The sequence below is a fragment of the Triticum aestivum genome, chromosome 5A, assembly GCF_018294505.1.
Source record: "Triticum aestivum cultivar Chinese Spring chromosome 5A, IWGSC CS RefSeq v2.1, whole genome shotgun sequence".
In the NCBI taxonomy this organism is placed as follows: Eukaryota; Viridiplantae; Streptophyta; class Magnoliopsida; order Poales; family Poaceae; genus Triticum; species Triticum aestivum.
In genome coordinates, this window is record NC_057806.1 from 564,799,721 (window position 1) to 564,811,680 (window position 11,960).

The 11,960-nt window shown below is 53.3% G+C and overlaps 1 pseudogene; it reads right to left on the reverse strand.

The window, feature by feature from the left end:
• Positions 1–978: 978 nt before the first annotated feature.
• On the reverse strand, positions 979–11,524 carry LOC123104813 (BTB/POZ and MATH domain-containing protein 2-like; annotated as a pseudogene).
• Between the last annotated feature and the right edge of the window lie 436 nt (positions 11,525–11,960).

The window sequence follows — 11,960 nt, forward strand, 5'->3', positions numbered from 1 at the left end:
GCCGCACATCGACGAGGCCAGCTACACCCGGCCACAAGACGTCCCCGTCGCTGCCGCCTTGAATTTCGCGCCATCCGGCTGGCGCGCCGCGGCGTCCGGTTCTGCTGCTCGATCGGTTGTTTGACTCGTCAGGAACAAGCAGGGGGGAAGAGAGAGGGTTGTTGGGCTGATTGATGGTAGCCTACTCCGGCAATGTGGTTGCTGCAGGGCCGTGTAGATGGATGGGCCTGACAGGCCGCCTTTGACGAGCAGCTCAGTTGGCTCCTGCGATTAAGGACCAAGGTCGATCTTATTTCTTCTTTTTTGGGTATCAACTGGGAGTAAGAAACATACACACATTACACGGTTTTTATTCAGGCCAAGAACAGGAACACTGGGGAAGCACACCGAAAAACGCCAAGAGTACAAACATGACAGATCTTCCAAAGATAAGCAAGCAAACAACAACTCAGGTTGAAACCGAAAACACGGGAGAAATGGCATCGATACACAAGCATCATCTGTCAAACAGAATGGAAGAGATCCCCAACCTAGGGATGGGGCACACATTGCAGCAGCACCTCATAGAAAGGAAATTAAACAACACAAACAGCGCTGCTGTCAGTAACGCGTCGACAGGGTAATCAGATGTTCAAATGATTCAGTCACACCACAACACTCTGTAACTGGCTTAATAACATCAACATCTGGCTTTTGGTCATCTCTATACAAAAGTAGCACACCAGGCTAGCACATACCACATAGCCTCTTGTGGTTCTGTGCACCTTGTAACTGTTTTTGGTTAGTGTTGTTGGCTAGCACACACCACATAGTTACAGTCAACAAAATTATTTAGTACTGTAGAATTTTTGGTGCCAATAAGCCATAGTTACAGTCAAGAAAATTAATTAGTACTAGTAGAATTTTCAGTGCCAATAAGCAGACCATAGAGCACACATTCCCGAAGAGAAGTTCCGTCTTACAGTGGATACACTGGACAGATGATTGAAATCGATAGAGTACTACTAGATCTTCACACTTGACAGCTTGAAGTGGGACAAGTCGGATACTACTAAATACTCAGCCAGACTGCTCATACTACTGAAGGTGGGGCGACTATGTCTAAAATGTCCACCATAATTGATGGACAGCTTGTTGTCAGGTTCTTGAATCCATCAGTCTCCTTGACAGCTTGAAGCACGCCCTGTGAAGAAAGGTATCTGAGACAGGCATTCTTGAGTTGCACGATGCCGTGCTGCTCCGCTAAAGCAAGGCACTACCGAACTCGCGGTCTATGCCTACGGCCAAGGGCCGTTGGCATAGGCCCCCAAGCCGTCGGCATAGGTCTATGCCTACGGCTGCCGTCGGCATAGACCCGTCAGCGTAGATACCGTCAGCGTAGTCTTGTCAGACCGTCCGCATAGTAAAGCCGTCGGCATAGGGGCCTATGCCGACGGCCTGGCGTCAGCCGTCGGCATAGTATAGCCGTCGGCAGTCTTTTTCGTCTGACGGCAACGGACGGCGCCGTCAAAAACGGGGACGAATCATGCAAGGCCACGTGGCAGGGCTATGCCTACGGCAAAGCCGTCGGCATAGATGAAGGGGGGCCACAACCCGGAGACGCGTGCCGCCTCTTCGGACATGCCACAACACCACCCCGCATGTATGAGGGCCCGGTACGACGCTCCGGTGGCATTGCTACCCCCAGGGCCCCCGTCCCGGCTAACCCTGTAGCGTTTGACCACGGGATCTAGCCCTTTGACTTTGCACGGACGGGCTTTGACCAGTGGACCTCTCCACCCGGTTGTGTTAGGTCGGCCCAGAGGAACACTTTGGAGCAACATCCGGGCCAAACCCACAGCTACATCCACTCCGTGTAGACCCGACGCGTCCGTTTCCCCCCTCCAGGTGCCGGCGGCGGCGGCGTCCGTGAGGGGGGGGGGGGCACACCCCGGAGACGCGTGCTGGGCGTTTGCAACCGCCTCAACACTTCCAGATTTGTGAGAGGCCGCCTACGCAAGATTTGACGGTATGCTATCCCCCGGAGGCCGCCGGCCACAGTCGTAGACGTGCGAAGAGCAATCCGCGTAGAGGGAAGTGTTCAGATACTTCTCCATCACAAAAAATTATGAAAAATTACCATCAGTCCTATAGCACATGTGCCCACGTTGTGTAAAAAACTCATGATTTTATCGCGCTCCAAGTATTTAATAATATTCACGCTGCATCGTTACCGCAGAACGTCTACTACCGTTTCATTGCCGTCCGTGAGGGGGGCCACAACCCGGAGACGCGTGCCGCCTCTTCGGACATGCCACAACACCACCCCGCATGTATGAGGGCCTGGTACGACGCTCCGGTGGCATTGCTACCCCCCAGGGCCCCCGTCCCGGCTAACCCTGTAGCGTTTGACCACGGGATCTAGCCCTTTGACTTTGCACGGACGGGCTTTGACCAGTGGACCTCTCCACCTGGTTGTGTTAGGTCGGCCCAGAGGAACACTTTGGAGCAACATCGATCCGGGCCAAACCCACAGCTACATCCACTCCGTGTAGACCCGACGCGTCCGTTTCCCCCCTCCAGGTGCCGGCGGCGGCGGCGTCCGTGAGGGGGGGGGCACGCCCCGGAGATGCGTGCCGCCTCTTCGGACATGCCACAACACCACCCCGCATGTATGAGGGCCCGCTACGACGCTCCGGTGGCATTGCTACCCCCCAGGGCCCCCGTCCCGCCTAACCCTGGAGCGGTTGACCACGAGATCTAACCTTCTGACTTCCCACGGACGGGCTTTGACCAGTGGACCTCTCCACCCGGTTGTGTTAGGTCGGCCCAGAGGGACACCCGGGAGCAACATCCGGGCAAAAACCACAGCTACATCCACTCCGTGTAGACCCGACGCGTCCGTTTCCCCCCTCCAGATGCCGGCGGCGGCGCCGTCCATGAGGGGGGGCACACCGCGGATGTGAGGGGGGTCACTCTCCGGAGACGGGTGTTGGGCGTTTGCAACTGCCACAAAACTTCTGTCGGCATAGCTGTTTTTGATTTTAATAAAATATAAGGATCTATATTTAAAAGAACATGACCGCACATTATTAACGTGCTCGAAAAAATACAAACTATATATATATATATATATATATATATTCATAATATATGAAAAAAATACAAACTACATATATATTCATATGTATGTTTATATTTAACATGCTACATGTTAGTTGATATAATAATACACAAAAAAGCATTAAAAAATATGTACGGAAAAAAAATCTAACTATGCCGACGGCCTAGCCGTCGGCATAGATCCGACCAGCGTGCCGCGGATCACTGACGTGGCAGATATGCCGACGGCAGCCGTCGGCATAGCCTCTGCATGGTGCGGCCTGGATCAATGACGTGGCCTGCGGACCTATGCCGACGGCCCCCCGTCTAGGCCGTCGGCATAGCTCTGACGCCGTTTGCCAGGGGGTGGCCGGGCCCCACGTGTATGCCGACGGCCTTCGTAAGCCGACGGTAGCTGTCGGCGTATATGTAGCTAGGCCGTCGGCCGTTCTATGCCGACGGGTGCCGTCGGCTTATCTCTGCGTAGCCCGACGGCCTTTGTACGCCGACGGCCAGAACCAGGCTGTCGGCATATCTCCGGAGAAGCCGACGAGGGCCGTCGGCATTGTTCTGGCCGTCGGGGTATGGCCCTGTTCCGGTAGTGAGGGTGGTTGCAACTGTTTGCACATCGATTCTCTGGCATAGTTTCCCTTCACAAATAGCCTTGAGCCTCTCCAGTCCATACCGATCTGCGGCAACCAACAAGTGCTGCAATGCCACATTCTGATCAACCTCACAGTTGCTTGGCAGAGTATCCGTGTATATGAAGTGAAGAAGTGCCTCAAAGATGGAAGGCTCCTGTCATCAATCTTGACGTGTTTCATGGTGGTCTCTTTCATCTGACCAAAGAGCTCAGCCTTGAAGACAGACGACCGCGCAGCTAACACGCATCTGTGTGCATTGAAGAGTTGATCACGGACACTGAACGTCACATCCATGCCTTCTCCATCCTTCAACATGTTTGCGAAGTGCATGTGCAGATCCGACTGTGGAACTGGGACTATGACTGTGCTATCTTCTATACGAGGCTCTTTCAAGATGGTCAAAACACATCTGATTGTGAAGCAGTCATCATTGCGGGATAACAGTTCCTTAAGCTTGGAGTTCATAATAAACTTCTCCCAGCCCCAATAACCACCTACTCCCTCCGTTTCAAAATAGATGACCCAACTTTATACTAACTTTAGTACAAAATTGGGTCATCTATTTTGGAACGGAGGGAGTACTAACTTAAAGGTATATGTCGTGCTCTCTAGCTTATTAACTTCTCTATCTTTCTCCAATAAACTAAATGTGAACTTCACCTTTGCATCTGTTGTCCCACTGCAGAAACACAAGAAGGCCGACATGTAGGCACCTGTATCCTCCTTCCATCCATCAGGATATATTCCGATGTTCCAGCCATAGCCGTCGACGTTGAATGTGTTTGAGCTAATGAACTTGCCGGCACCCATACCCTGGAGCAGCGAGTAGCTAGTCACCTCAAAGTTGTGGGCGTTGGTGACGGATTCTGTCAGGCATCTTGAGGAGGTCTCAGTAATGGGCTTCTGAACTGAAGAAGTGAAGTTGTTGGCCATGGCAACTGAAGTTATGGGTGTTTCTGTAACCTGAGTGCTTACGTGCATATATACTCAATGTGTGCACATGAAGACGTTTAGACTTCAGCAAACATGGCGTTCACGTTCAACAAGCATCCATTGTTGCCACAGCCCCAATCAAACGGAGTACTGACCGATACTTTCGGAAGCAATCTTCCTCAACACATAATTCCTACTGCCAAGCAATGTGCACGCTAACCTGGGAGTAACAAATAGTTAAGCTGTGAGGTGAATAGGTGCATTCCCTCCCCTGCCTTCGCCCACTCCGGGCATGGCAGCCACCCTCCAAATGCCCGGCTCCACCCCTGTGTCCGCTAGATCCGAGGAGCGGCTGTGCCTCTCGGCCGGCAGCATGGACCGTGAGGCCTCGCCTGACTCCTCTATGCGGCCATCCCGCCGCTCTTTCGCTGAGGTTGTGAGGTCTCCGCCTGCTGCGTTGGTCGTGCCGGCCGCTGCGACGCTGCACCGTCCGCGCCTGCAATCAATGGTGGTCGCCAGCAACCAGCTCCGCCTAGCGGTCTGTCCACGAAGTCGGTCCCCTCCGACTGCCGCCGCCGTTGCTGTTTCCTCGGAGTGGCAGCTTGTCACTTCGAGAAACGGAGGGCGCGCTCCTCCCCTTCCTTCCCAAGCCGACGCATTCATGGCGCACCAACGCTCCTCTGCCAGAATTAGGGGCGTTTCTGGCTACAAGGCCGAGCTCGCTGACCGCTGCTTTCGTTGCCTCCACAAGTTCCACCGGGTTGCATTCTGCCGCAACCGTTCTCGCTGCATTCACTGCCTCAGCGACAGTGACGGCCACTCCGCTCGTTGCTGCCCTCGGAAGCGCTTCCCTCGCATCCCTCTTGAAAGCCTTGACGCCGCTGCTCCACCTTCTGCTCGTAGCCGCCAGCAACCCGCCCCGCCTCCGTCTCAGGCAGTCCACTCGCGCCTCATTTTCCCCCCCGGCCACCCCGTCGCCAACCGTGCTCCGGTGCGCTCACGGCTTGTGTTCCCCCAAGACGCCCCCCGCACCGCCACCAGCTTGCCCTCCCGGCAAGCTTCAGAGGATATGGCTTCCCTTGATGCTGCTGGCGTGTTCCGCGTGGGGGACCTGTGCCGGTCGAGGAAGACACGCTGCCTGGTCGACTTCGATCAGGAGATGGCCTCGGAGGAAGCCCTCCTCAAAGAATCTGCGCTGGTGCTCATCGTAGCTGGCTCTCGCCCGGGCCTTGTGCCCGGCAACATCAAGGAGGCCATCACCACCGAGTTCCCGGACATGCCGGATCACGCGCTCCAGGTCTTTCTCATGCATCCCGAGGCGTTCTTCGTCCGCTTTGCAGACAGCCGTTGTTTCGCTTCCGTGGCGGAGCGCGACTTCGTGCATTTTCGAGGCACCTCGATCCTCGTCAAGCGCTGGAGCAGGTTCGTCACCATGGTCGCCGCCGATCTCGAGGATCCCCCGTCCGGGGCAACGGGCGCCGTTGCTTGCCCTTTCGACGTCTCCTTGGCAGTGCAGACGGGGCCAACGGGGAGCGACGTCCTGGCTATGGACGCTGTCGGGCAAGCCGTGGGGCACGGCGTTACGGCAAGCACCATGCTGGAGGCTTCGTCCGTTGGCGCATGCGCTCCTGCCATGCATGATGCTCCGGTTCAGCACTCGGCGCCCACTACTGCGGTGCATGCACCTGCTGTTCTGGCTTTCGCTGCTGGCTCTGGAAGCGAGGTTGCCACTGCCATGATTGGTAGCCTAGCCCTGGCTCCTGACACTTCGGAGGCTCCTCTGTCGGCTTCCTCTTCAAGCATACCTGGGTTCAAGAATTCGCGGCAAGGGAACCCTGAGACGCACATGACCAAAGATCAAGTCAACTCTGACCGTGAGGTTCACGGGACCCCTGGGGATGCCGTGGAGCTGCCTTCGCCATGCAACGCGGGCCCGATCGCGCTGCTCCTTTCGGCGCCGGCCCAGCTAGCTATCGCTACGAATGGGCCAGATCTCATCCAATGCACGCATGAGCCTACCACTCCAGCGGCATTCCTGCAGCTAGCCACGTTGCAGATCACTCCAGGCCTCCTGCCTGCGCCCACACCGGCCCAACGGATCACTAGGGCGAGGACTCCTGCTGCTGCATCGAGGAGAAGCCGGAGACTGCAGGGGCGCAGCGCCTCTGCCTCCGGCGGCGGAAACAATACTATGAGGCTTGCCAGAAAATTAGTGATGTCCAAGAGAGGGCTGGCCATAGCAGAGAAAGGGGACGAAGCAGAGGAGGAGCAGCTTGAGAAATATCGCCGGATCTTCGACCTTCCGCTGTCCCCGGAGCAGATCACTGCTTTGTCCGCGCTTGCCAAGGCGGGCAAGAAGCAGGGGAAGAAGGCCGCAGGCATGGCTTAGCCGTCGCCTGCCCTTTGTGCGTGTCGATTCTGTTTTAGCATGGATTGCAACTTCCTCGTCTGGAATGTGCGCGGGCTGAATAACCCTGCTCGCCGTGCTGTCGTTCGCTCTGTTATCTTCAACAACAATGTTTCCGTTCTCTGTTTGCAAGAGTCAAAGTTAGAATTCGTTGATTTGGGTATCGTACAGCAGTTTTGTGGGAGCCGTTTCTCTGATTTCATCTTCGCACCTTCAGTCGGTACTAGAGGAGGGCTGATTCTAGCTTGGGACAATGCAATGGTCGATTTCTGCAATCCGATCATTTCTGCTAGTTTCATTGCTGCTGAAGGCGTTTTTATTCAGTCAGGATCGAAATTCAAGCTGATCAATGTTTATGGTCCGCAAGACGATCAGGCCAAGTTAGTGTTGCTTGATGATCTCAAACAGGTTGTGTCCGGTGGTTTGCCTGTCGGCGCTCCATGCATTTTAGCAGGGGATTTCAATTTGATTGCTAGAGCCACGGATAAGAATAACCTTAACATCAACAGGAGGTTATTGGCTGCTTTCAGAAGCTTCATCAATGAGCTGCAACTTCGTGATCTGTACCTGCACGGACGACGCTATACATGGAGTAACGAGCAGGAAAATGCGACCATGGTCAAGCTGGATAGGGTTCTTTTTAATGAGGAATGGGATGCTCTGTTTCCTAGTTGTCTGCTCCAAGCTCTTTCTTCCGAGATGTCTGACCACTGCCCCCTGCTACTTTCGTGTGATGCTGACTTCAAGCCATTCCGAAGATTCAGATTCGAGAACCACTGGGTCCGCTTGGAGGGGTTCCATCAGACTGTTTCTGAGGCTTGGCAGCAGAATCCCAACTGCAATGACGCCTGCTCCAGGTTGCACTCAAAGCTTATTTCCACTGGCCGAGCTCTTCGTAAATGGAACTCCTGTATGGTTGGCGATCTGCGGTTAAGAGCGGCGGTCTCTAGCGAGCTGATTTTTATGCTGGACCAGGCCATGGATAAGCGCATGCTCTCGGCCGATGAGAGACAATTCAGGGCGATGCTCAAGGTTAATTGTCTCGGGATCGCTGCGCTGCAACGCTCTATGTGGAGGCAACGTTCCAGGATCACTCAGGTTCGAGAGGGGCACGCAAGTACGAGATTCTTTCAGGCAAAAGCGACTGCTAGGAGAAGAAAGAGCTTTATCCACCGCCTCATGGTCGATGGTGTGCCCGTTACCAGCCAAGTTGGAAAGGAACAGGCAATGTTTGATTTCTTCTCGCAACTTCTTGGGCGCCGGCGTGTCAGAACTAGCACGCTGAACCTGCAGAATATTGAGTTGCCTGCAGTAGAGCTCTCAGAGCTTGAGAGACCTATTTTAGAGGATGAAGTCAAGGCTGTGTTGTTCGACCTTGACCCGAGCAAGGCTCCGGGCCCTGACGGTTACTCTGCACTCTTCTTCCAGAGTTGTTGGGACACGATCAAGTTTGATATCATGGCAGCCATCAGAGAGATCGAGAACCTGAATGCCAGAAAGCTTCATCTGCTCAATTCAGCAACTATCGTGCTTCTCCCAAAGAACCCTGAAGCGTCAACACCCAGAGATTTTCGACCGATCAGTTTGATCAACTTCATCAGCAAACTTTTCATGAAAATCCTTGCCTCAAGGTTAAGATGTCGGATGAACGATCTTGTCCAACCTTGCCAAAGTGCCTTCATTAAGGGCCGCACAATTCATGACAATTTCAAATACGTTCATTGCCTCGCCAAGATGTTCAAACAATCAAAGACACCGGCGGTGATGTTGAAGCTGGATATTGAAAAGGCCTTCGATTCGGTCTCTTGGGAGTTCTTGCTGCAGGTTCTAGAGGCCAAGGGGTTCGGCACCAAGTTTCGTGACTGGATCTCTGTCATGCTGTCTACTGCCACGTCCAAGGTGCTTGTCAATGGCGCCCTCACAGACTCAATTTACCATCAGCAGGGCCTTCGGCAGGGAGACCCTATGTCCCCGCTGCTTTTTGTCATTGTGATGGACTGCCTTGCTGCCCTCATCAATGCCGCTGTTGAAGCCGAGGTGCTCAAGCCTATTGGATCATCTCGCATGCCTTTTCGCACCTCTTTGTATGCCGATGATGCTGTAATCTTCATCAACCCGGATCCTTCTGAAATTGCATCCATCAAGCAACTGCTCCAACTCTTTGGCAATGCGACCGGCTTACACACAAATTTTGAAAAGAGTTCTTTCACACCCATCTGTTGTGAGGGCCTGAATTTGTCGTTGATTATGGGTGCCTCAATGGGTGCCTGTAAAAAATTCCCTTGCAAGTACCTAGGAATGCCGCTTTCTGACTCCAGACTGAAGATGGTTGATTATGAGGAATATATAGACAAGATACTATCCAAAGTTCGTTGTTGGAAGCTTGGACTCATGGGCCTGGACGGGCGGCTTATGCTTGTCAAGCAGGTCCTGTCTGCGATGGTGGTTTTCCAGATGATTGCCCTGGTGCAACCGATTTGGTTACATAAACTTATTGACAAAATAAGAAGGGGCTTTCTTTGGGAGTGCAAGGGGGTTGCCGTTGGGGGCAAATGCTTGGTGAGCTGGAAGCTTGTGTGTCGGCCAAAGATGTATGGGGGACTTGGGATCTCCAACCTGCAAGCTCAAGGCATGGCACTCCGCCTTCGCTGGCTTTGGCAATCCTGGAACGAGCCGGACAAGCCATGGGCATGCCTACCTATGACAGTGGACAAGAAACTTAACGACCTCTTCAATGCATCTGTCAAGTTCGTTCTCGGAAATGGGGAAAGGATTAAGTTCTGGTATGAGCCTTGGCTGAATGGGGTTTCCTTGAGTTGTGCAGCGCCGGACCTATTTGCTTGCTGCACTCGCAAAAACCTCACGGTGTCCCAAGCCCTACAAGATGGCCGTTGGATCAGACACCTGCGTCGCCCTCTTACGCCAGCAGCTATTATCCAATACACAAAGCTCTGGGAGGCGGTTGCTGATGTGCACTTGCTGCTGGGAACTCCCGACTCAGTGATCTGGAGATGGACGCCGAATGGCGCCTACTCTTCGGCCACTGCATATGCCGTGCAGTTCGAGGGGTGTACTCGCCTCGCCGGTCAGCGACACATATGGGCGGCTGATGCTCCGCTAAAATGCAGAATTTTCGCTTGGCTTGCGATCCTAGGAAAATGTCTTACAGCGGATAACCTGCAGAAAAGAGGATGGCCGCACGACCCAATTTGTTCTCTCTGCCGGGCGGCGGACGAGTGTGTTGATCACCTCCTAGCACGCTGCTCCTACACCCAAGCTCTATGGAGTCTGATGCTCAACCGCTGCAACCTCCCCACCACTCTTGCGCCGACGGCGGCGACAACCAGCCTTGCTGACTGGTGGGAGTCCAACGTGGTGAACGCTAACCTGACCAACTCAAAGGGCTGGGGCGGTCTGGTAGTGGCAATCTGGTGGTTCACGTGGTGCGAGAGGAATGCCCGGATTTTCCAAAGCAAGGCGTCCACCGTCAGTGCGGTCTTCAACTTGATGATTGATGAATTTAGGATATGGAACCAGGCTGGGCGTCATAGGTTTCAGCTGTTTTTGGACAGACCTCGAGAGCCAGACTGAATTATGTGCTGATATATGTTGCTGGGTTGCCGGCTGTTGGCATAGTTGATGTATAGCGGCCTGCTCCGACCACATACTTGTAACACCTTTCCTCTTATAAATGAAAAAGAAAAGCTGCTCCGACAGCGTTTCGTCAAAAAAAAAACAAATAGTTAAAACAGACCTAATCTAAGAAAGTAAGTCATAGAATGATTCATGCAAAGGAAGTAATAACATGATAATATATGGGTAACCGAAACACTTGGTACCAGTGATTCCACAAGCCCATTGTTAGGCTAGTTTATCATCGTGTGCAAATCATAGATTAAATAACCGGACCAGACTGCCAGAAGAAAAAGGGAACCGGCGACCCGGGCGCTTTCTTCAGCTCCACAAACCATCCCAACACTAGACCAAGAAAAGAAAAACCTGTCGAATCGGCCGGTTTTCTTGCATATCAAAGTACTGCTAGTCTACCTTGTTGCATATCATAGTACCCCGTACCCTGAAGCCAAGGAAAACCAGTAGTAGCCGAGGCCAAGCAAGCGCGAGATCAAGGGCTCTCGCGTTCGCCCAGTGAGGTCAGGTGGTCACTAGGTGGCTGCTCGAGGCTCGAGCTAGAGAGCTATGGGGACATACAGTAATAAACACAAGCACCTGGCGGGCAGGTGAGAGCAGACCTGGTGGCTCTTCGAGCGGACGGAGGAGAGGGCGTCCATGGTGCAGTCGAGGAAGTTCAGATGGCCGGCGAGGTGATTCGGCGCACCGCCGTTGCGAGCGGCCGTCGATCAGGTGGACCTCCACGCGACCACGCGTCTCCTCCCCCTCGCCGCCGCCGCCTGTAGTTTCGCGCCGTCTCCGGTATTGCGAGCCCTCGTCTGCTTGGGCGTTCGGGAATTTCCTAACGGACGCTCGCTGCGTCGAGTTGTCGAGGCTTCGCACAGAGAGGCGAGCGACTAGCGATCAAGATGGGCCGGCCCAGTTAGGAGATAGCGCTGGTGCTACGGCTTCCGGTTTTGGGAACCTTCTGGAGGGTTCCTGAACGGTTTTGGGAACCTTCTAGAAGGTTCTTGAACCGGGTTTTCACTGGTTTTTTCTGTTTGCTTTTTCTTTGTTGTTTTTCCGGTTTTTTCTTTTTCTTTCTTCACTTTTCTGTTTCTTTATTTCATCTTTCAATTCCTTTTTCTTCTCTTTTTATTTTCTTTTTGTTCACGTTTCAAATTATGTTTGAGAGTTTCAAAACATCTTCCCATTACAAAATTGTTCTCCATTTCAAATTCGCGCTTCCAAATTTGTTCTCCATTTTAAAATTAGTTCTCAACATT